This window comes from Cnephaeus nilssonii (assembly GCF_951640355.1).
Source record: "Cnephaeus nilssonii genome assembly, chromosome: 7".
NCBI lineage: Eukaryota > Metazoa > Chordata > Mammalia > Chiroptera > Vespertilionidae > Cnephaeus > Cnephaeus nilssonii.
In genome coordinates, this window is record NC_137078.1 from 25,054,541 (window position 1) to 25,075,504 (window position 20,964).

The 20,964-nt window shown below is 40.9% G+C and overlaps 1 pseudogene across 1 annotated transcript; it reads right to left on the reverse strand.

The window, feature by feature from the left end:
* Positions 1–7,209: 7,209 nt before the first annotated feature.
* On the reverse strand, positions 7,210–7,951 carry LOC307102762 (small ribosomal subunit protein eS1-like; annotated as a pseudogene). Its single transcript has one exon. The product of its transcript is annotated as a small ribosomal subunit protein eS1-like (transcript).
* Positions 7,952–20,964: the final 13,013 nt, after the last annotated feature.

Genomic DNA, 20,964 nt, shown 5'->3' on the forward strand with positions numbered 1-20,964 from the left:
GGTGGGGGCAGCCGCTGTGAGCAGGTCCGTCTATTGGACAATGTTTGCTTAGTCCCTGCCCTTCCCCATCTTCCTCCCTAAGGAAGTGGGTTTTGTACTGTGTGTGGAGGCGGGCTCCTTGTGTGGTTGATAGCAGTCTGACACTTACCTTCCCCCCTCTCAGCATCCTGGGTATTGAGGAACGGAACATAAAAGAGGAAAAAATTGGGGGAAGAATAAAAGGAATGGCCCTGCTGCTTCACACTATCCATTCACAGAAGGTACACTCATAAAACAAGTATGCAAAAAAAAATCATTTATAATTAAAATATGGAAAATGAGCCCCAACCTTAAGTCCGATCACATTGTATATCACTTGTGTATATGCAAAGTATGATTTTAATGGCTTTAATAGAACTGAAAATCCTAAAGATGAGAGCTAATGTTGCTATGGAAACTTTCACATGTCTTGACTGCAGAACTCTTAGTTTAAATTTGCAAACTTAGTATCACATTAGCTTTTTTCACATTGGATTTCTGGTTGGTCTTTTAAGAAGATAAAAGGAGAAAAACTACATGTCATACTAGTATCTCCTGTTACACTCATAGTCAAAGGAGAGGTTTATGATCATTTGACACATTTGTTTTTGTCTGCTCAAGGAAACCTCCTCAAAGAGCTTACATAAGGGCTTTGGAGGACAAAGATTTTCTAGTCAAGCATGATTAATTTAGTTCCCAAATTTTCAAAATTGGAATGATTTTCTTTTGTTTTGGAATTAGATATCCAAAATATGAACCAATAGCCAGTGGGTTCATGGAGCTCAAAGCCCTATGCAGAGCAGAAGGAGCTGCAGAGCCCAGCACTGGAAGGCATGGTGATGCCTGAAGCCTGTGTGCCTCCATTACCACCATGCCCTGCGCTGTGAAATGGGGCCCTCTGTAGAAAAGCAATGTGAAAAGAATGCTGATTGGAGAACTGTGCAGTACTAATTCAGAAGGCTTGGGCTTCCCTGCCCCTTGCTCTTTCTCCATCATCTCCTCCCTTAGCCTTGGGGGCAAACTGGAAGCTTTAGAGTCAAGCAGGCCTTCATATAAAGTTAGCTCCACGCTGGGGCATATTATTTAACTGCTCTGAGCTTCAGTGTTTTCACTACATGGAAATAATAATGCATATGTCACATGGATGTTATAAGAAATGATTGTGATAATATATGCAAAATACTGAGTGTACATGGTCAGAGCCTTTGGGAATGTGAAGGGGCAAATTCATCCAAATTGCATCTATGGAGTTCTTGTGAAATAGGCATAAGTCCCTCCTCTGCCCCACCCCCATTATGTACTTTAATTATTTTTACCTAAATTATATAAGTAATCTATTTACTCTGAAACTCATTTACTTATGCTGTGATGGTCTTGTCTCATCAACCTCTGTTAGAACCAGAAAAATAAGACCTGGTATCATAGGCTTGCCTTAATGAATGCTTGTTGGTTGCAGAGGTGAGATGCAGGGGTATAGGGCATATATAATGTTTTTGGGGAGGTGGCAGGCTCTATTTTAAAAATTAAAAAATATATGAATACAAAATTAACTTCAGGCTTAGGAAGGGCCCATGCAAGTGTGGTGTCCCGAAGCCTACTTTGCATGAGCTTCAATAGTAAATGTAACTTTGTCTGAAGAAAGGAATATGATCATGAGAACCACTAATGAATGATCACTTGCCTTTTTGGAACCTTGTACTGTGCTATCACCTCCTTTGGTCCTATGACAATTTAACTTAGGACTGTTACTTGAGAGGTAGACTCATGATGAGAAACCATTATACCCACAAGGTGGGTGCAGGTGGTGTGGGACAGACAGTCATGAACCCGTAGAGTATCCTAGAAAAAATTCACAATCAGGTTTTTATCAATAACCTATGTATTCATTTGCAAGGGCTGCCATAACAAAATATCTCAGACTGGGTGGCTTAAACAACAGAAATTTATTTCTTACAGTTCTAGAGGCTGAGAAATACAAGGTCAAAGTGTTGGCAATTTGATTTGTGGGTGGGAGCCCTCTTCCTGGCTTGTAGATGGTGGCCTTCGCACTCTGTCCTCCAATGCCCTTTCTTCTGTGAATTCTGAGAGGGAGGGAGGGAGGATATATATATATATATATATATATATATATATATATATATATATAGAGAGAGAGAGAGAGAGAGGATGAGGGGGCAGTGGAGAGAGAGAAACAGAGAGAAAGAGGTGTCTTTCTTTTCTTATAAGGCCACCAATCCTATCCTACCCTTAAGACCTGATTTAACCTTACTTATCTCCAAAAGCCCTATTTCTAAATATAATTACCTTGGGGGTTAAGGCTTCATTGTATGAATTTTGGTGGAGGGACACAATTAAGTCCATAGCAGCTACGAGGCCTGTTTTTGGCTTCACCTTGGGTTCTCATTTGAGGACTTACCTTACCTTTTAAAACCTCCATTGGTTGCCTCCGGTATATGCCTCGACTGGGATCAAACCCGCAACCCAGGTATGTGCCCTGACCTGGAATCGAGCCCGTGACCTTTTGGTGCATGGAACAACACTCCAACCAAGTGAGCCACCCAGCCAGGGCTCACTTACCTTTTTAGGCTTAAATACAGTCATCAGAGATGGGTCTGATACTAGAGCAGTGATTTTTAACGGGTGTGCTGCAACACTTTTAAAACCATGCAATACCTGACTATTTAGTCAGGGGCACTGACCTCTTTCCCCTTAGATTGTCAAATCTTAAAAAATGACAACAGCCAGCACAATAATAGCTGTCTGATGTGAATTAATCAAAATGTATACCTATTTTTTGTCAGATCAACAAAAATTATATTTTTTTGGTGTGCTGTTGAATTTTAGCGATTGGCTTATGTGTGCCATGGGAGGAAAATGGTTGAAAATCGCTGTACTAGAGCAAGGAGAGCGTCACAGAATAATTACCTCCAGGAAATAGAACCACAAACCACGATGGCGCCCTGCACGCGCAGCTCCCAGCTGGCGAGGCACTGCGGGTGTTGCAGGGAGGTACCAGGCAGGTCACAGGGAATTGACCTTCCTGGCCCCTGGCAACGCTGTGCTTCCTTCCCTTTCTTGTTCTTTCTCTCATGTGTTACTCTTCTTTTCAATTCCTTCCTTCCTGCTTTCTCCTCCATCCATTTTCAATAGTACAGTGAGACACAGGGGTTCTTGGCCCTTTTAATGATGCTTCTCTACTTTTGATTTTCCAAAAATGAAAGGGTTAACTTATGGGTTAGGAGCAGGTAAGCAGAAAGGGCAGAATATATAAGGGGATGGTGGTGAGAGGTCAGGGTAGAGTTAAAGACACGAGAAATGACTGTGTTACACCATGGGATGACGGTGTGAGGATGAGTGGGAGGTGCCAGCACAGAGCAAGAAATACCCAAGTGATGACCCTAGGTCTCAATTTTCTCATCATTAAAAATAAAAAATAAATGCTGGAGTAGAAAATCCCCAAATTCCCTTGAATCTCTACTAGTCCATACCTCTGTGCCTCTTTCTACCTCACCTTCTGGGATGGATAAATAAAACTATTTGTGTGCCTTGTAAGAAAAGCATTATGTAAATTCAATTATTGCTCAAATTAATTCTAATGAGGTTCAGGGGGAAAAACAAGTAACAACCCAAACTCTTTAATAAAGTGTTCTGAAGAGAAAAGAAGAATTATCGCCCACTTCTGCACTTCCTGCTTTTGGCAGAGACTAGAGTGGAAATCTGAAAACACTGTGAGACAGTCTGTTCTCATGGTATTTCTAGCTGAGAACAGGAAGGAGGGGAAATCTCATATGAGTGAGAGAGCCTGTTTGTCAGTGACTAGCAGGCCAAAGAAGTTTCACTGGGCAATCGAGCTTGACAGCACCCCTGTAAGTTTTACCTTTATCTGGTCAGCATAGTAGATTTTGCCAGAAGCATCACCACAATCACAGAGACACAACTATTTGCCATTATCACGCCTGACCGGCTCCTCTCCCTGAAGCTGGGCATCAGGTGCTGGAGACCCAGATATAGGCAATGGGTCCCCTGCCCTCCTGGAGCATATAACAAAGTTGGAAGGATCAGGTCTCTATAAATAAAAAACAATTCTAATTCATAGTGGCATATGCTGAGTGCCAACTCAGTCACACAGGCAATGCTAGGAAGGAGCCGTCTACAGGCTTCACAAACTCCCTTACGAGCTAGCATTTGTTCTCTACCTCACCAATGGGCTCTCCTCACTCATCACTGGCATATTTTATACCTTTTGGCAAAAAAAAAAACACCAAAAAATACCAAAACACACACACACACACACACAAACACAAACGTTTCTCAATTTCTTTAACTCCTTTGCCCATCTCCAGTCACAACAGTGACTGCTCTGTGTGTGATGTGGATGAGTCACAAAGGCTGAATCATGTTAACAATAAGCATGTAATGATTAATGCATATTGATTGGCTGGGTGTGCTGGAACCAGAATCTAGACTAGTTGCATTGTCCCTAATTACCTGCCAGAGGGTTATGTGCCCTGGTGCAGCAGACATTCCAGGGAGCGCCCTTGGTCACAAGACTCCAATTGGGTCTCATAAATCGCCTACAGTGTGAGTCAATGGCAGCTTTACAACCAGGGCCACTCAAGAGCGCAGGTGGAGTGGTGACTATGCCCTCCCTCGTTCGCCCCACCCCCAGTGAAGAACACAGGAATCCTCCATGTGAGAGCAATTCTCTCATTAACTGAGTGCAAAACGTTCCTGGAAAAAGATAAAAAAAAGATTTGATTTACCTTTGAAATAATGTAATAATGAAGATTATGTTTGGAACAAGGGACTAATACTCAGGGTTTTATTGAAATGATCACCATTGCTATCTTTATTTAAACCTGGGTAATATGACTACACTGTGAATAGCAAAGTGCTTATGAAAGTGTGCATAAATTAGACAAATGCTATTGGGACCCATCACGTTGTTATTTACTACAGTGTTTTAAACTAAGTGACTGCTTTGTACCCACACCAGGTGAGAAGATGAAGTGATGTCTTCAGTAGTGGCTTGTAATTCAGGATTTCTCCAGGTTAATTTTGTCTGTATATTTGAGAAAACCTAAGATTGCTTTATGACTTATTTCCTGTTGGGAATATGAAAATGAGTTAAACACAGGCTCAGTCACCAAAAGAGCATACAATCCAGCAAATAAGGCAAACAGCAAGTAAGGCAAATTTGGGTATTATTTGTATACCCAAATAATACAAAGGTGGTAGGAGGACACAGGACAGGAAACTCTACAGAATGAAAGTTGAGTATAGATGTGATAATCTTCAATGTTATAAATGAGAACGCTGGTATCAGGTAATCTTCTTTTTAAAATAATATTTTAATTGCATGTTCATTGTGGGAAATTCATAAAACAGAGAAAAACATAAAGATGAAAGTAAAAATCACCTCTAATGTCACAACTGTAAAATGTTGCTATATATCATTCTAGTCATTTTTCTAGGCATGCATAGGAATTTTAAAACAACAGTATATTCACATTACACTATTTTACAAGCTGTTTGTTTTCACTTAACAAGTACTGTGAAATAGATTGTGATTATTTTCCTACAATATTTCAAGTCCTTCTATATTGATTTTTAATAGTTTTGTATAATGTCTTATCCTATGGACACAGCACACTCCAGGGAGTGTCCAGCCTGTCTCGGTCGATCCTGATCAGCTGGACCCCAGCAGCAATCTAATCTATCGGTTGGAGTGTCTGCCCCCTAGTGGTCAGTGCACATCATAGCGAGCAGTTGAGCAGCCTTAGCATATTATACTTTGATTGGTTGAATGGCCGACCGCATGACTAGACACTTAGCATATCAGGCTTCTATTACATAGGATAATCATTGATCCTAGAGATAAAAATTGGTCATTCTAGGTCTGCTAGCAGAAAGCTTTCCTAGATTTTGGCTGCCATTTTATCAACACTAGCAACTTTACTCAGAATTTGGCTGACACAGCTTGTTTTATCTGCCTTTAAAATACACGAACAGCTTGTTTTATCTGCCTTTAAAATACACGAACAGACACTTACTTACCTTAAATTTGATGTCTTTTGATTCTTTATTGCTATACTATTTCACAGGGTCAAAAATCATAATTCTAGCCCTGGCTGGACTGTTGTCCCATTCACCAAGAGGTCAACGGTTTGACCCCCAGTAGGGGGCATGCATGAGGCAGCCGATGAATGTTTCTCTCTCCCTCTCCCTTCCTCTTTCTCTAAAAGTCAATAAAAACATATTGCAGGGGAGGGTGGGGGTAAGAGATCAACCAAAGGACTTGTATGCATGCATATAAGCATAACCAATGGACACTAGGGGGATGAGGGTATGTGCTGGGGGCTGAGGGTGTCCAGGGAGAGGTCAATGGGGGAAAAAGGAGACATGTAATACTATATGTAATACTTTAAACAATAAAAAAAATTAAAAAATTTTAAAAATCATAGTTCTAACTGATACATGATCAAACTCAAGAGCAAACAGTGAGTTTGATAATACATCCACAGTGTCAAAAAAAGTTTTATCTCACCTATATGCACAATGTATTAATTTTATAAGGTAGTTACTTCTACTAGAGCACACCATGGTAGTGGTCATATTCAGGGTGACAACATCATTAGACAACTAGAGGCCCAATGCATGAAATTCCTGCCTGGGTAGGGTCCCTAGGCCTGGCCAGCGATCAGGGCCGATCTGTGGGTCAATTGGCCGGGCAATTGGGGGACCCCTGCTGGCACCTACCTTGGACATCCTGAGGCCTGCGTGCTGGGGGCAGCTCCTGTGTTGAGTATCTGCCCCCTGGTGGTCAGTGCATGTCATAGCGACCGGTTGTTCCACTGATTGTTCTGCTGTTTAGTCAATTTGCATATTAGGCTTTTATTATATAGGACAGGCTAAGGACATTGATATTTTCACAAATATATTGAAGGATATGCATTTGAAATGAGGTGGCCAAAGGTATCTTACTCATAATGTTTTAAAGATCTCTATTTAGAATTGTCACTGTATGAGATGCTTAGTAATTCTATATTTCCACTTTAGGATTTCAGGACTCTCATTTGCTCATTTGTTTGTTCACCTATTGTTTTGTGTGTGTGTGTGTGTGTGTGTGTGTGTGTTTTATTTCACAGGTAGAATTTTTTTGGTCACCATTTTATCTGAATTTTAAACAGATTATTGGGTTTGGGGCTCATATCCATCAGCTTGTTCAACTTTAGCACCTGTCTCATCTCTGATAGCTTTTTCAGAACTGCTACTTTCACCCTGAAGCTACATGAGTTTTCCCAGTTCAAACTTGGGTTTCTCCAGCATTTTGACTTTTCTAACAAATATATCATGGAGCAGATAAATAGATTGGCCAGCCTTCCTATGTCTTTCAATGCTTGCTGGAATCAGTTCATCTGCAACTCGCGGACATGATGTCCATCATCTCTGGATTTGGCGGACCTGTTGATAATGAGCATAGTGGTCTTCTGAATCTGATTGTTGTGTTTTTTTTAGTAAAACTAAACAGAATAGACAAAGCAAATAAACTTTGGTGTCTTGATGTCAACATGAGCTTCAATCATGGTCTGCCATTTTTTGACAATGGAGCACATTTTGCCATGGTAAGATCCATGCCATGGAAATTCAGCAGGCAGTTTTTGCCCTGAACATCTGCAGTAATTAGCTTGAATTTTCTAAATGCAACTTCATAATTTTGCAGATCAGCTAGGCTCTCTTCAAAAACATGAAGAACACCAGATGCGATTTGGTTTCCTTGAGTACTGGTGACTAGTGTTTCCCCAATATTTCTTATATTGAACATAGCTTGTACTTTCACATCACACCAATGGTCCGTAGAAAATGGATCAACCACTTTCTTGACTCACTTTTTTCTGGCTTTCATAAGGCGCTTGTTCTTGCCTACAGCCATGGTGCTGCTCAGAGAGTCAAAAGGACAATAGCTATTATTTAAATGCCTATTCTGTACCTGTAATATGACCAAGCCTATGTCCTCAAAGCTATAGTCTCATGCAGAAATGGATAAGTAAAACACAAACAAAAAAACAAACAAACACCTCATACTACAGTGTCATAACTATTAGGACAGGAATAAAATGTACTATTAGATCTCTTTCCCTTCTTTTCACTTTCTCCTCTTTGCTCTTACTTCCTTTGAGTCTTCTACCCACTGCCTCTCCCCTCCACCTCCCCAGCTCCCATCAGTAATTTCCAGGAAGGACCTGGACTTGGAGTTAACAGGAATAGGAGATGGGGTTCAGGGGTTCTTTTGGGCTAGGTGGAGCCAGGGGACTAGGGAGCACAGGCTGCAACAGGCTCCCTGATGCAGACCCTACCCCCAAAGTTTGTGGAGCCTGGGGCTAGATAGAGGCCACTTACCCTCTGTGGACATGCACAAAACTTGTAAACCAAGTCAATAAGCTGTTAACTAAAATATAGCTTCAGATAAATAAAATTTTTAAAAAATGTGTAAAGCTATGGTTTCATAAAATAGAAAGTTGGAAGACTATCAAGTAATTGGATTTAATTATTATCTTTCATATATGGGTGCCCTGTTGATGAGTTGGCAGCATTTGGATAAGTATGAAAGGATACCTACACTACTGGGGAAAACAGTGATTGTCTCTGAGGATTGGGATGTGTGGCATGAAGAGGGGTTTCGAACTTATTGGTTTAGGTAACTTTTTATTTATTTATTTTTAAAATAAATCTTTATTGTTCAGATTATTACAGTTGTTCCTCTTTTTCCCCCCCATAGCTCCCCTCCACCCGGTTCCCACCCCACCCAATGCCCTTATCTCCCGACACCCCACTCACTGTCCTCGTCCACAGGTGTAAGATTTTTGTCCAATCTCTTCCCGCACCCTCACACCCCCTTCCTCCCAAGAATTGTCAATCCACTCCCTTTCTATGCCCCTGATTCAATTATATTCACCAGTTTATTCTGTTCATCAGATTTTTTATTCACTTGATTTTTAGATTCACTTATTGATAGATATATATTTGTTGTCACTTTGTTGTTCATAATTTTTATCTTTACCTTTTTCTTCCTATTCTTAGAGAATACTCTTCAGCATTTCATATAATACTGGTTTGGTGGTGATGAACTCCTTTAGCTTTTTCTTGTCTGTGAAGCTCTTTATCTGACCTTCAATTCTAAATGATAGCTTTGCTGGGTAGAGTAATATTGATTGTAGGTTCTTGCTAGTCATCACTTTGTATTATTTCTTGCCACTCCCTTCTGGCCTGCATAGTTTCTGTTGAAAAATCAGCTGACAGTCGTATGGTTGCTCCCTTGTAGGTAACTAACTGTTTTTCTCTTGCTGCTTTTAAGATTCTCTCTTTGTCTTTTGCCCTTAGCATTTTAATTATGATGTGTCTTTGTGTGGTCCTCTTTAGATTCCTCTTGTTTGGGGTTTTTTGTGCTTCCTGGACTTGTAGTAAGTCTATTTCTTTCACCAGGTAGGGGAAGTTTTCTGTCATTATTTCTTCAAGTAGGTTTTCAATATCTTGCTCTCTCTCTTCTTCTGGCACCCCCATAATTCAGATGTTGATACGCTTGAAGTTGTCCCAGAGGCTCCTTACACTATCTTCATATTTTTGGATTCTTTTTGCTTTTTGCTTTTCCGGTTGGGTGTTTTTTGCTTCTTTGTATTTCAAATCTTTGACTTGATTCTTGGGATCCTCTAGTCTGCTGTTGGATCTCTGTATATTATTCTCTATTTCAGTCAGTATGCTTAATTTCTGATTGGTCTTTTTTCATATCCTTGAGGGTCTCACTAAATTTCTCAGAGGTTTCTAGAGGATTCTTTAGTAACCTTATAACCGTGGTTTTGAACTCTATATCCAGTATTTTGCTTTCATCCATTTCTTTCATTTGTGATTTGTTTCTTTGTCTCCGCATTTTGGTTGCTTCCCTGTGTTTGTTTCTATGTACTGGGTAGCTGCTAAGTCTCCTTGAGTTGATAGAGTGGCCTTGTGTGGTTGGTGTCCTATAGGGCCCAGTGTCTCTTGGTGCACCCCTTTGTGGGCTGTTTGCACAGTCTTGTTGTAGTTAACCCTTGATTGTTGTTGGTATCACTGGGAGGAATTGACCTCCAGGCCAATTGGCTGTGATGACCAGCTGTGTCTACACTGGAAGATCTGTTTACAGGAGACACCCTTATGGGGCAAGACTTGCTTCAGTGGGGCTTCGGTGCTCACTGAGTCTGCTACTTGAGCATGTCTCTTATGGATGTGAAGAGTTGTAATCCAGTATGGTCTCACTCTGACTACTGGGTACACTGGCTCTTGGATCTCCAAGGAGGTGCAAGGTTAGCCACTGTCTGGGGCTGCCCAGCAGGAGCTACAGAGACATCTGCAGATTCCTCCTCTTTGTATGGGGTTTGGAAGTGCCCAGATGAGGCCCAGCTGTGAAGCAAGGCCATTGCTGCTGCCAGGCCTTGGGCTTTCTTTTGGAAGCTCTGGGGCTCTCTGACCCAACTGCAGTTTGTTAAGTTTTAGATTGCAAAGGGCCAGGCCATTCATATGCAAAAGCTTCTGTGCACAGCTTGGGTGGGGTTGTAAATTGGCTGGGGCAGGGTCTGTGGGAATCACCAGGGCAGAGCAAACAGCAATGGCTGCCAGTCAGCCCTGAACCAGAGAAGTCCCCGGTTCTCCATGTTCCACGCCCCCATGCAGGAACAATGATCGCTGTGAGCATCTCTAAGAGAAAGCCACCCTTGCATTCCTGTTCCGATGCCAGACAGTCCAGTTTCTCCCCATATGTGCTTGGGTCCCCCAGAGTCTCGCCAAGAACTGGAGTTCACAGCAAGCGGAAGCTTGTATCTCCCTCCCAGTTAAAAGAGCAGCACATACAGGTGCCAGCACTTTCCGCACCTCTGCACCTTTTACCAGTCTCAATGTGCTTTCTTCACCTCTCTAGTTGTGGAACTTCCACTCAGCCAGCTTTCCCGCGGTTCTGGGTGGTAGTTGTTCTGCCGTTTAGTTGTGGTTTTGATGTGGTTGTGAGAGTCAGCAAGTATAGGTGATTACCTATGCCGCCATCTTGGTTCTTCTCTTTGATTAAGTAACTTTTTAAAGACATGATGAGGTTATGGGTAGTTTTATTTTCTTTTTCTCTATTTTTCAAATTTCTAAAATAATATGTTGCTTATGTAATTTGGAAAAAAAAAAAAGCCAAGTCTAGAAAACCATTCTAGGATTGGAAAGTGTCTCACTAAGTTGAATTTCTAGAAAAAGGTTGTGCTTCAATATTTAGGCCCATATGACTTAAGGAATTGACTAAAGCTAACATCAGAAACACCAAACATTTTTCTTCAAGAGGTTCTGGGGGAATTAGAGAGATGCCCAACCGTCAAAAAATAACAAATCCAGAATCTATATTTTAAAAAGAGAACATGTACAGCCATAGAACTTATTGCCTGACCTTTCTAGGCATATTATTTTTACCACTAATCAAATACTTATTTTTCAATGACCTCAGACATTTCAGAGTCTGGATTATTTCTACAATAGGTATTGCATTTGCTCAGGGATTTAAACATTTCAAAGTGCTTCACATCAAACCTCTCATTTTATTGTTACAATAACCCCATTGGGAAGGGAAAATATTAAAGAAAATCAGGCCCCAATTGGGCTCCCATGTCACAACCAGTTCTTGGTGAAACAAGGACTGGAGCATAGGTCCCTTAGATCTGAGTCCAGTTCTTTTGCCACTGCGGTTAATAAACTTACACAAGGAATTTTCTGGAAAGTACACTTATTCCTCAGAAATTTTTGTAAATGTCCCCACTGTTGGTTTTTTTAAAATGAAAGTTATTTTTAAAAGGCAGTCAATATTTTTCTATGAGCTACTAAAGAATACTCAACACCCTTTTAAGAGATGCCTAACTCCCTGTAAGTATTTCCACAAATGAGGATCTTTATAGAAAGTGCTAATTAGTGCTAAGTACCTTTAGAGATGCCTTCTAGGATAATGTCCAAGGACACACCACATGGAGGAGGAAATTATAATACCCTTCCCCTCAGGGGCGCAGCTAATTTTCTGTGATGATGAGAGACCATAAGATTATTTTACTCAGTGCTTAAAAATGTGCGCAAGTACCATGTTAGTGTTATTACAAGATTTGTAATAGCCAACATTTTACCCAGACTAGAAAAAGCACACTTTAAAAAGATAATTTGGATGAAATGAGTAAAAGGGGTCAAAAGGTACAAAGTTCCAGTTAGTAAATAAATAAGTAATGGGAATGTAAATGTACAGCATGGTGACTATAGTTATTAATACTGTATTGCATATTTGAAAGTTGCTAAGAAAGTAGATCTTAAAAGTCACTACCACAAGAAAAAAATTTTCGTAACATGTATGGTGACAGATGTTAACTAGACTTACTATGGTGATCATTTTGCAATATGTACAAATATTGAATCAATGTGTTGAATGCTGAAACTAATATAATGTTACATGTTAATTATATCTCAATTTTTAAAAAAAGCACAGTGGTTTTTAAAGTTAAAGCTATGGTGCTATTAAAAAAGATAATTTAATTTTTGTAATATATGTTTCTGTAAATTAATTTTGAAAATTTCACATTATTGCAGTTCAAAATGTTTATAACTTAACTTCTAGTTTATTTGTCATGACTTTAGTGAGCTGCATATAGAGTAAAAGTCAAAACAACCCCCTACCCACTCCTATTTGACACCACACAGGTCAACAGCTATAATTAACTGAGGCTATTGGCTCTATCAATTAAAATAATTCCCATTGGAAAAATTACAAAACCAAAATTCTCATGTAAATTTTTTTTATTTTACCTCAAAATCTTAAAGTAAATTTGGAACTTCATGTAAAACACCATTGCTCAATCAAAACAAGCAAAAATAAGTCCTCTTTTTTTCAGACTATGAAAATAAATAATGAAGTCCTCATGTAATGGAACCAGTGTTTCTGCAAAGCTAGGAAGAGGTCTGTGCTTGATTCAACCATCAGATGTGTCACAGAGCTATTTTATACTTAATAAAACAGCCATTTAGAGAATAAGGGAAGTCTTTAATAATCCTATTGTCAACTTTGGCTTTCAGGTCCAAAGACTCCAGTCACGGCCCAATAATGGGTCAGCAAGACCTGGTGTGCTTGCTGGCATAGCTGCTTCAGGAGATGGTGATATGTGTCTTCAACAATAATGCAAAACCCAACACCTCAGGTCAAATCACTGTCCAAGTGCCTCTTGTACTTTTGAACTCAACTGTCTGCTACTACTTCTCTAATCCATGGTTGTAAGATGGCTGTTAAATCACAAAAAAGAGGAAAGCTATTCACAGAAAAACAAATATCTGCATGATTCCATGTATCTGAAGCACCTAAAATATTCCAACTCAGAGAAGCAGAGAGCAGAATAGTGGTTGCTAGGGGTAAGGAGGCATTTAAAAGAGGGAGCTGCACCTGGCCAGTGTGGCTCAGTAGTTGAGTGTTGACCTATAAACCAGGAGGTTCAATTCCTAGTCAAGGCACATACCCAGGTTTCAGGCTCGATGCGGGGCATGCAAGAGGCAGCCAATCAATGATTCTCTCTCATCATTGATGTTTCTATCTCCCCCTCTCCCTTCGTCTCTCTGAAATCAATAAAACTATTTTTAAAATATAAAAGAGGGGGCTGCTAATGGGTATTGTCAGGGAAGGGGAAATTCCCCCCTTCTGAGTTCTAATGGCTGAACTAATAATAAAATGGACATACAACCAGATTAACAGAAACCCAATATAATACCTGCACATAGAGATCATAAATGATACTCAGAGGAGTATCATTTGTATACCAGTACTTTTTAGATAAAGAAACAATACATTTGTGAAGATTTGACAGGACAAAGAAACATAAGTTTGGGTGTTCATTAGTGAGGAATCCAAGCAAAGTTTGGGTCTAGGTAGTAAATTAGTAAAGAAGTAACAAGGTTTGTTAATACAAGCTTCTCAGCCCTGGATTCCTTAACTCTAGTGATAAAGGTATCTTTCTCAGCCCCCCTGGATGAAGGAGGGCACCTTTCACGGGGAAGATTTATTTCCTGCATTCAAGGAGACAAGGGAGGGCCAGCATGCCCACTGGCTGCTTGTCAAGTAGCTTCAATTCGAAGTAATCACTATGCCATTGTGGGGTATTTGGGGGTGGCCTGTCCTGACAGTATAAAGTTTTAGTAAAGCAAGATGAGTAAGTTCTGAGGATGGACTGCACAACATTGTGCCTCTAGTTGACAATCCAGTATTTACCCTTAAATATCATGTTGAGTATTCTTGTCACAATAAAATTTAAAAAATTTTAAAAAGGAAGAGAAAGGCAGAACAAAGCACAAAAGTGTCACGAAGAAAAGTAATTGAAGAAATGGAAAGCCACCTCTTTGTGGAGGGAAGGAAGGAGTGCATGCCACCGGCGCATCCCCTGAACTTTCGTGAGTCCATTCAGACAGCTAGAGGCACTGGACTCAAGTCACCGAGGTGACTGGTGTTCTCCTCCAGCACACAGACTTCGTTTGCTTCTGTTGGCAAGAGAAAGGGCATCTTGTGTTACTTCCTAGAAACAGCCAACTTTACAGCCCAGCCACACCCTTCAAGTCCTGTGTGGTGGCCCAACATGGGCACTGGGAGGAAGAGTAAGATAATCGAGAAGATCAGGAATAGCTTGTGTCTCTGTAAGCCTGCTAATGACATCAACACTATCTCCTTGACCTTTCTTCTAACACCATTTCCTACGCCTTTCTTGCTGGCATGAATGCTCCCTGATGGAGGTATTTGGAGATGTACATGGCTTTTCTGTTAGTCTGTCTGATGGTGAAGAGCATTTCAACTGTAATAATATGATCATTGCCTCTGACAGACTGGAGATAAAAAATTAGAAAACAGAGAAACCAGGCCACTTTATCCCTACGGCAGAATCCAACAGTTACACAGATACATTTTATTCCTATACATTCATTCTATTCATATCCTTATAATATCTATGTTGACACATTAATATAATTAATCTGTCCTATTGGAGAAATTACCAGACTCCACATATTTTTAGAAAGGTGTGCCTGCATCCTCCATTCACTGATTTTATACCAGCTTCAACCACAGAAGCAAAATCATTATAGTAAAAAGCCACCAGCAGATCGTAGCATTTACAATGCGGGGTCATAATTGAGCTAAAATTGTTCAGGAGTATGAGAAGGTCAGCTTTCCCCTGCTCTTAGCATTTGTGTAACACCAGGGAAATATTAGTGCATCTGTTATTTTAAGTGGGCACCAGCGATTCAGAAAGCTAAAAGCAGCTATATCTAAGCCTTTTTAAGTTTTCTTAGCCATTGACTCATGTTTTATCCCCTCAGTTGATGGCAACCTGACTTTTAGCCAAGCAAACAATAAATTAAGAGCATAAACAAAATTGGTGCCTCGCATTTTTCTAGTTGAGGAATATATTTAACAAAATCTTTAAATGTCCGTGGATATAAATCTCTGAGCACTCCATTTCAGCTGTTTAAAAATCTAATAATGTCGGGAGTTACTCTTCTGAGCAGGCTATAAACCTAGGCAGTTATTTTGGCATAAGAGATACAATTTGCAGGGAGATTTAAGTATGAGGAGAGCTCATAAATGTCAACAAGTAACACAAAGCCTTATTCCCTGAATCAGAACATCTGAATTTCAGGTGTTGCAGTTGAGCAGGGAGCTGCTCCATCTGCCAGGATGCCTGACAACCTAGAACCCCTTCTGAGGATGGGCAGTCTTGCAAAATCTGTACCGAGGTCCAGCTCTCTTTGTCCCGTGTTTTGGAATTTCCAGGAAGCTGGATACCCACACTTAATTGGGAAGTGAGGGTGGGAAGTCTGATAGGCCAACACTGCCAAATCTCAAATCCAGCCAATGATCTCAGCAGTGCAAAGAGGGCCAGGGCAGAGGCACCGCCTGGTGGGGACACCCAGATGGCTTGGTGGGAGGGGCTTCATTGTCCTCCCAATCCACCCAAGTGGATAAATAAGCAGTGTGCTTGCAATGTAGCATTAGGATAAGTCTTCCACCCCTCTCACCAGATTGTCTCTCATTAGTGCCACTCACAAAGACATGGTAGTTAATAGTAAACACTGACTTGCATAAAGTTATGGAAGATATTTCAAACCTTGACCTCCACCTAGAATTTCCTAATGACTTATACAGTACTAGAATAAGCCAGTCTGAGTAGTATGGTATGTGTGTGTATTAGGCGAAATCCAATTTGAAATTACTAGTTTGTTTGAACTTTGCAGCCCACATTATGGAGGATGGAGGCTTGAACAATGCATATGTAGAGATTCAAAATGTGTTATGTAAATGAATCACGAGTACATAAATACTGTAATGCAGTGTGGTGACTTCAACTCTCACAGTCCCTCACTGAGCTCTCGGGCTAGTGCAGGAGAAGAAAAGAAGCAAGTGTAAAGAATTCTTTGTCAGAAAAGTAGCAAACAACCCTCCAGGATGCTGTAGGATCAGACCAGAGGGACACCAACTCAGAAGGAAGTGCCATTGAAGTGGGATCTTGAAGGGTGTGTAGGTGTTGGCTAAGGGAGTGGCTGGGGGAAGGGAAGAATATCACAGACAGGGGAGAGTCCACGCTTCAGAGGTCGGTGTTGAGGCACCACGACAGGCAGGGAAGAAATGACTAGTCACGTAGGGCCTTGCAAAGTCATGTGACATTTGAGTTTTATCCTAAGAGCAATGGGGCCATTGATGGGTTTAAGCAGATCAGTGATATGATCAAAACTGGATCTTAGAAAAACGATTCTCTGTTTGAAGCTTATTTCACATCGATATTCTCTACTTAACATTTTGCAAATGTTAAGAGCTCTGTGAAGGACTGATGATTGTAACTGGATGCCTATTGTATTTTTATAATATGGAAGTACACTATATTATGTATGATATTATGATAGTACTAGAGGCCGGGTGCACGAAAATTCCCGCAGGGAATGTCCACCTGCTGGCTTAGGCCTGCTACCCAGGGGATCAGGCCTAAGCTGGCAGTCAGACATCCCTCTGGCAGCCTGGGACCCCTCAGGGGGTGTCCACTTGGGGAGCGGGCCTAAGCCGCAGTTGGACATCCTTAGCACTGCCGAGGAGGCAGGAGAGGCTCCTGCCACTGCTGTAGCGCTCGCAGCTGTCAGCCCAGCTTGTGATTGAGCAGAGCTCCCCTGAGGAAGCGCACTGACCACCAGGGGGCAGCTTCTGTGTTGAGCATCTGCCCCCTGGTGGCAGTGTGTGTCATAGCGACCGGTCGTTCTGCATTTATGGTCAATTTGCATATTACCCTTTATTATATAGGATGATATTATGCAATGCATGTTGTGCTTTAAATGACCATGCTGCATATAAAATAATAACTATTTATTATTATTATAAATAACAACAAACTTTTATTACAAGTTTACAGTATGCCAGGGATAGTGCTAAGGTTTTTTGTAAATTATCCAATTTAATTCCTTTGAAAAGTGCTTTCAGGGATCGTTTCTATAGTTCGTTATCAGAGAAGTTTCTCTGACTGTGCAGAGCACCTGAAACCACGAGGAGGAGGCCCAGGACCCTCTCCTGAGCGGGAAGCCAGCTCTTGGTGTTGCCTCAGTAACTGCCATTTGTCATTGGTGACCCTTCTTCTCTCTCATTTGAGAGAGTTAGAGGGAAAGGATGCCATCTGAGTGGAATTAAAAAAAAAAAAAGAAGAAGAAGAAAGTAATTTTCACTGGGAGAATTGATTGATTGATTGATTGATTGATTGATGTCTCTAAAACCTTGTCATCACCAACCAGGCCATAAGAGATCAAACAGATCATGCAGGCATCATGACCCAATTTGATTGTGTGTAGAAACTGGGTACCAGTTTAGTCTCTTGTTGAAGGATTGTTTTCCATATTCTAGTGCGTTGGTTTAAAACACTTTGAAATCAGTCTTATCGGTGTCTCCATTTGGATTGAAAGAGTTGAGGGTTAGATTTAAAGCACTTGCCTCCGTCACACAGGAAACAAATGGCAAGGTCAGAATTGCAGCGCTGGCTGTTTAAAGGAGCTTCAAATGCAACCAAATTAATTGGGAATAACCATAATTAAAAACTTAGACTTAGTGACATTAGCTTGTTTTCATTATAATGAAGAGCCTTGTAGGAAAGATGACCTGAAACTATTAAGAAGGTGACAAGATGAACTTTGTAAGAAGGAAGGAAGGCTGTGAACCTTGGGAATAAGTCATGAGCTTCCCAATTCCATAGAGCTGGGGACAGGATCAGGACAATTTGGCCAGAGGCATATCTGACCTGTGTAATAAATACCAGCATACATGGGATTTTATCTTAGTTAAACAACCAAAGTTGCTTCTCCAGTACATGTTACCAGCCTGAATTATGTTTTCCCAGTGCGTGCCCCTATTTGGGAAATTGAGTATCATCTCCCAATCTCACGTATGATGGTTACATCAGAGGAAGAAAACATTGTGCTCTTGTTCATTGTCTGCTTATTTGGCTGACATTTCTAAACCCACACAGAAAGCCCATAACTTTCTGTTCAGGAATATTTCAGTGCAGCTAAATGAGCATGTAACTGTTGACATACCAAATAAAAGGGTTGACTCATGTTACCTTGGAACCAATGCTGTATTCTTAGACCGTGTCACCTTACAGAACTTGGGTGTCCTTAAAAATAACCCTCCTCTTCCTGGACTCTCGTGAACTGCTACATCCTATCCCTCCAGAAGCTGGAGGCCTGTGCTAAATGCTAACGACCAAAAAAAGAGATGTTGTCATGTGGGAATACTAAGCATGATAAGCTAAAGAAAGCAAAGAAGCTCCTTGAGAATAATTGGATTTAATGTCTTATTCATGGAATAGACTTGAACTGGAGGGGAGGAAAAATTGATTTTTTTCTGCGGCTCACTGGCAGTGCACGCAGGAACCAGCTTCCTCGGGCTCATGCAGCAGTTGTGATCATGGATCGTCATGCTGTGCTGGTAGCTCAGCTTCTCCTCTGACAGTCCTTGCTCTCTCCTCTTTAGCTCTCGTTGTAGCACAGGCTGCAAATAAATTGCTAACATTTAAGTGCATCTGTTGCAAAGACAGAAGCACAGAGGACACTGGGGAAATTTCAAACCAAATTTCAGGACTGAGCTCATAAAAGCATGCACCATCTGTGGAATTTTGCTCATATGCATCACTATAATGGGGGGGCGGGGGGCGGTGGCAATGGAGAAGAGGAAAAAGGAGAGATACAGGATTGCATAGTTACTGGATTTAAAACCGAAGTTTCTCTTCTCAGATCAGTTCACAGGTAGCATTTGGGTCAGGTAGGATCCCAAATACCTGTCCCCACACGGAGAGATCTAGCCTGTGGATTTAAGGTTATTTCAAATTCATTGCACCCCTGTGTCTCACACAGCCCCTCCCCGCCCCAACACTTTATTGGTCCTGTGCAAAGATTCACGACTTTCAATCCTTTTTTCCTGGGGGTTTGCTTGAGGGTGAGGCTGAGTCTAGCTTTTTCCCTCCATCCCCGTATTCCCCTCCATCCCCGTAACAAAGCAAAACAAAAACAAAAACAAAAACATCCCAGCTCATTTTCTGATAAGCACTTTACATTTCTATAGTGCAGGAAAAGGGAAGTTCCTTCAGAATCCAGTTATAGATGATCACTCTCATTGTCTAACTAGCTTTTCATTCTTTGTGATTTTCATTTCCCTCCACAGTTCAGGGCACTTGGGAAAAAAAGTTTCTATTCAGCACTTTCCACTCATAATTCAAGAAAAAAAGAGTCATGCAGTATAACAAGGATAATTAGCTCTGACTGAAAATAAAAAGCTTGGCACTGTCGAGCCCCTCCGCTGCACACAGTATCCACTTATCGTTCTGTGTACTCTCTGTCAAGGCTAATTACTACTTCTGAAATTACTCACCTGTTGAAAAAAACAAAGGAAAATGCAATGCAGTACTTCAATAAATTGCAGTTTCTTCCAATACCGTTTCAATGAAACTCTTTTAGACCCGAACCTGTCCTTACAATCCTACAGTTAAAAACTGCTGTTGTTTGTCCTCAAAAGTATGACCAACTATTATAAGAATAATTTTCAATGTTTATGTATGAAAGTGTAGGTTGGATTTCTTCAGTTTAGATTCTTGTAAAATAAAGACTAGTTGGGAGTGATGATCTCATGCTTAGTAAGTTTCAACATTTATGCAGCATGTTTTTTCCCCCCATCAATCCATTAACCTTGGCCCAGTGTTGGGGTGAGCACTGTGGGAACGACCATGCGCTTCTCCTGTTAATGCGTCTTAATCCAGACCAGCAGACACTTGTCCTCTCCCTCAGAGAAGAGAGTCTGCTGGTTATGCCAAACCTAAGTGGAGAAATACGGAGACAAACACAGTTCTCTCTTTTTTTCTAGGGGTGATGCATATTGGGAAGTTTTAAAAGACAGGTTCTAATTTTCATTCATTTCATTCCTCATTTACTTGCCTGTCTCTTTGATTCTAGTCATAATTTCTTTTTTCTATACATGCTCTGGACCCATTCTACAACGAAATAACTCTTGCTCTTTGAGGCCATGTGTAAACAGAGGGTGTGGATTCTGGCTTTTCAAGAAAATAAAGGCTGCTATGTCAACTCACTACTCTCCTTTGAAAGAGAATTCTGGAACCTCAGAAATGGCAGGTTTGCACAGAGGGAAGTGTCCACACCAGGCACACATGCTTAGATGCATTTATTCCTTGACCCAAATGGTTTTCCACCCTTCAACTCATTTTATCAAAAGATAAAAATGAGAAATGTTAAAGCAATTGCTGAGTCACTGTCATTAATTTGTGAGGAGATACAGAGAACAAGGAAGATACAGAAAACATCAACAACTGGGATGTCATTCTGATTTCCCGAAAGAGAATG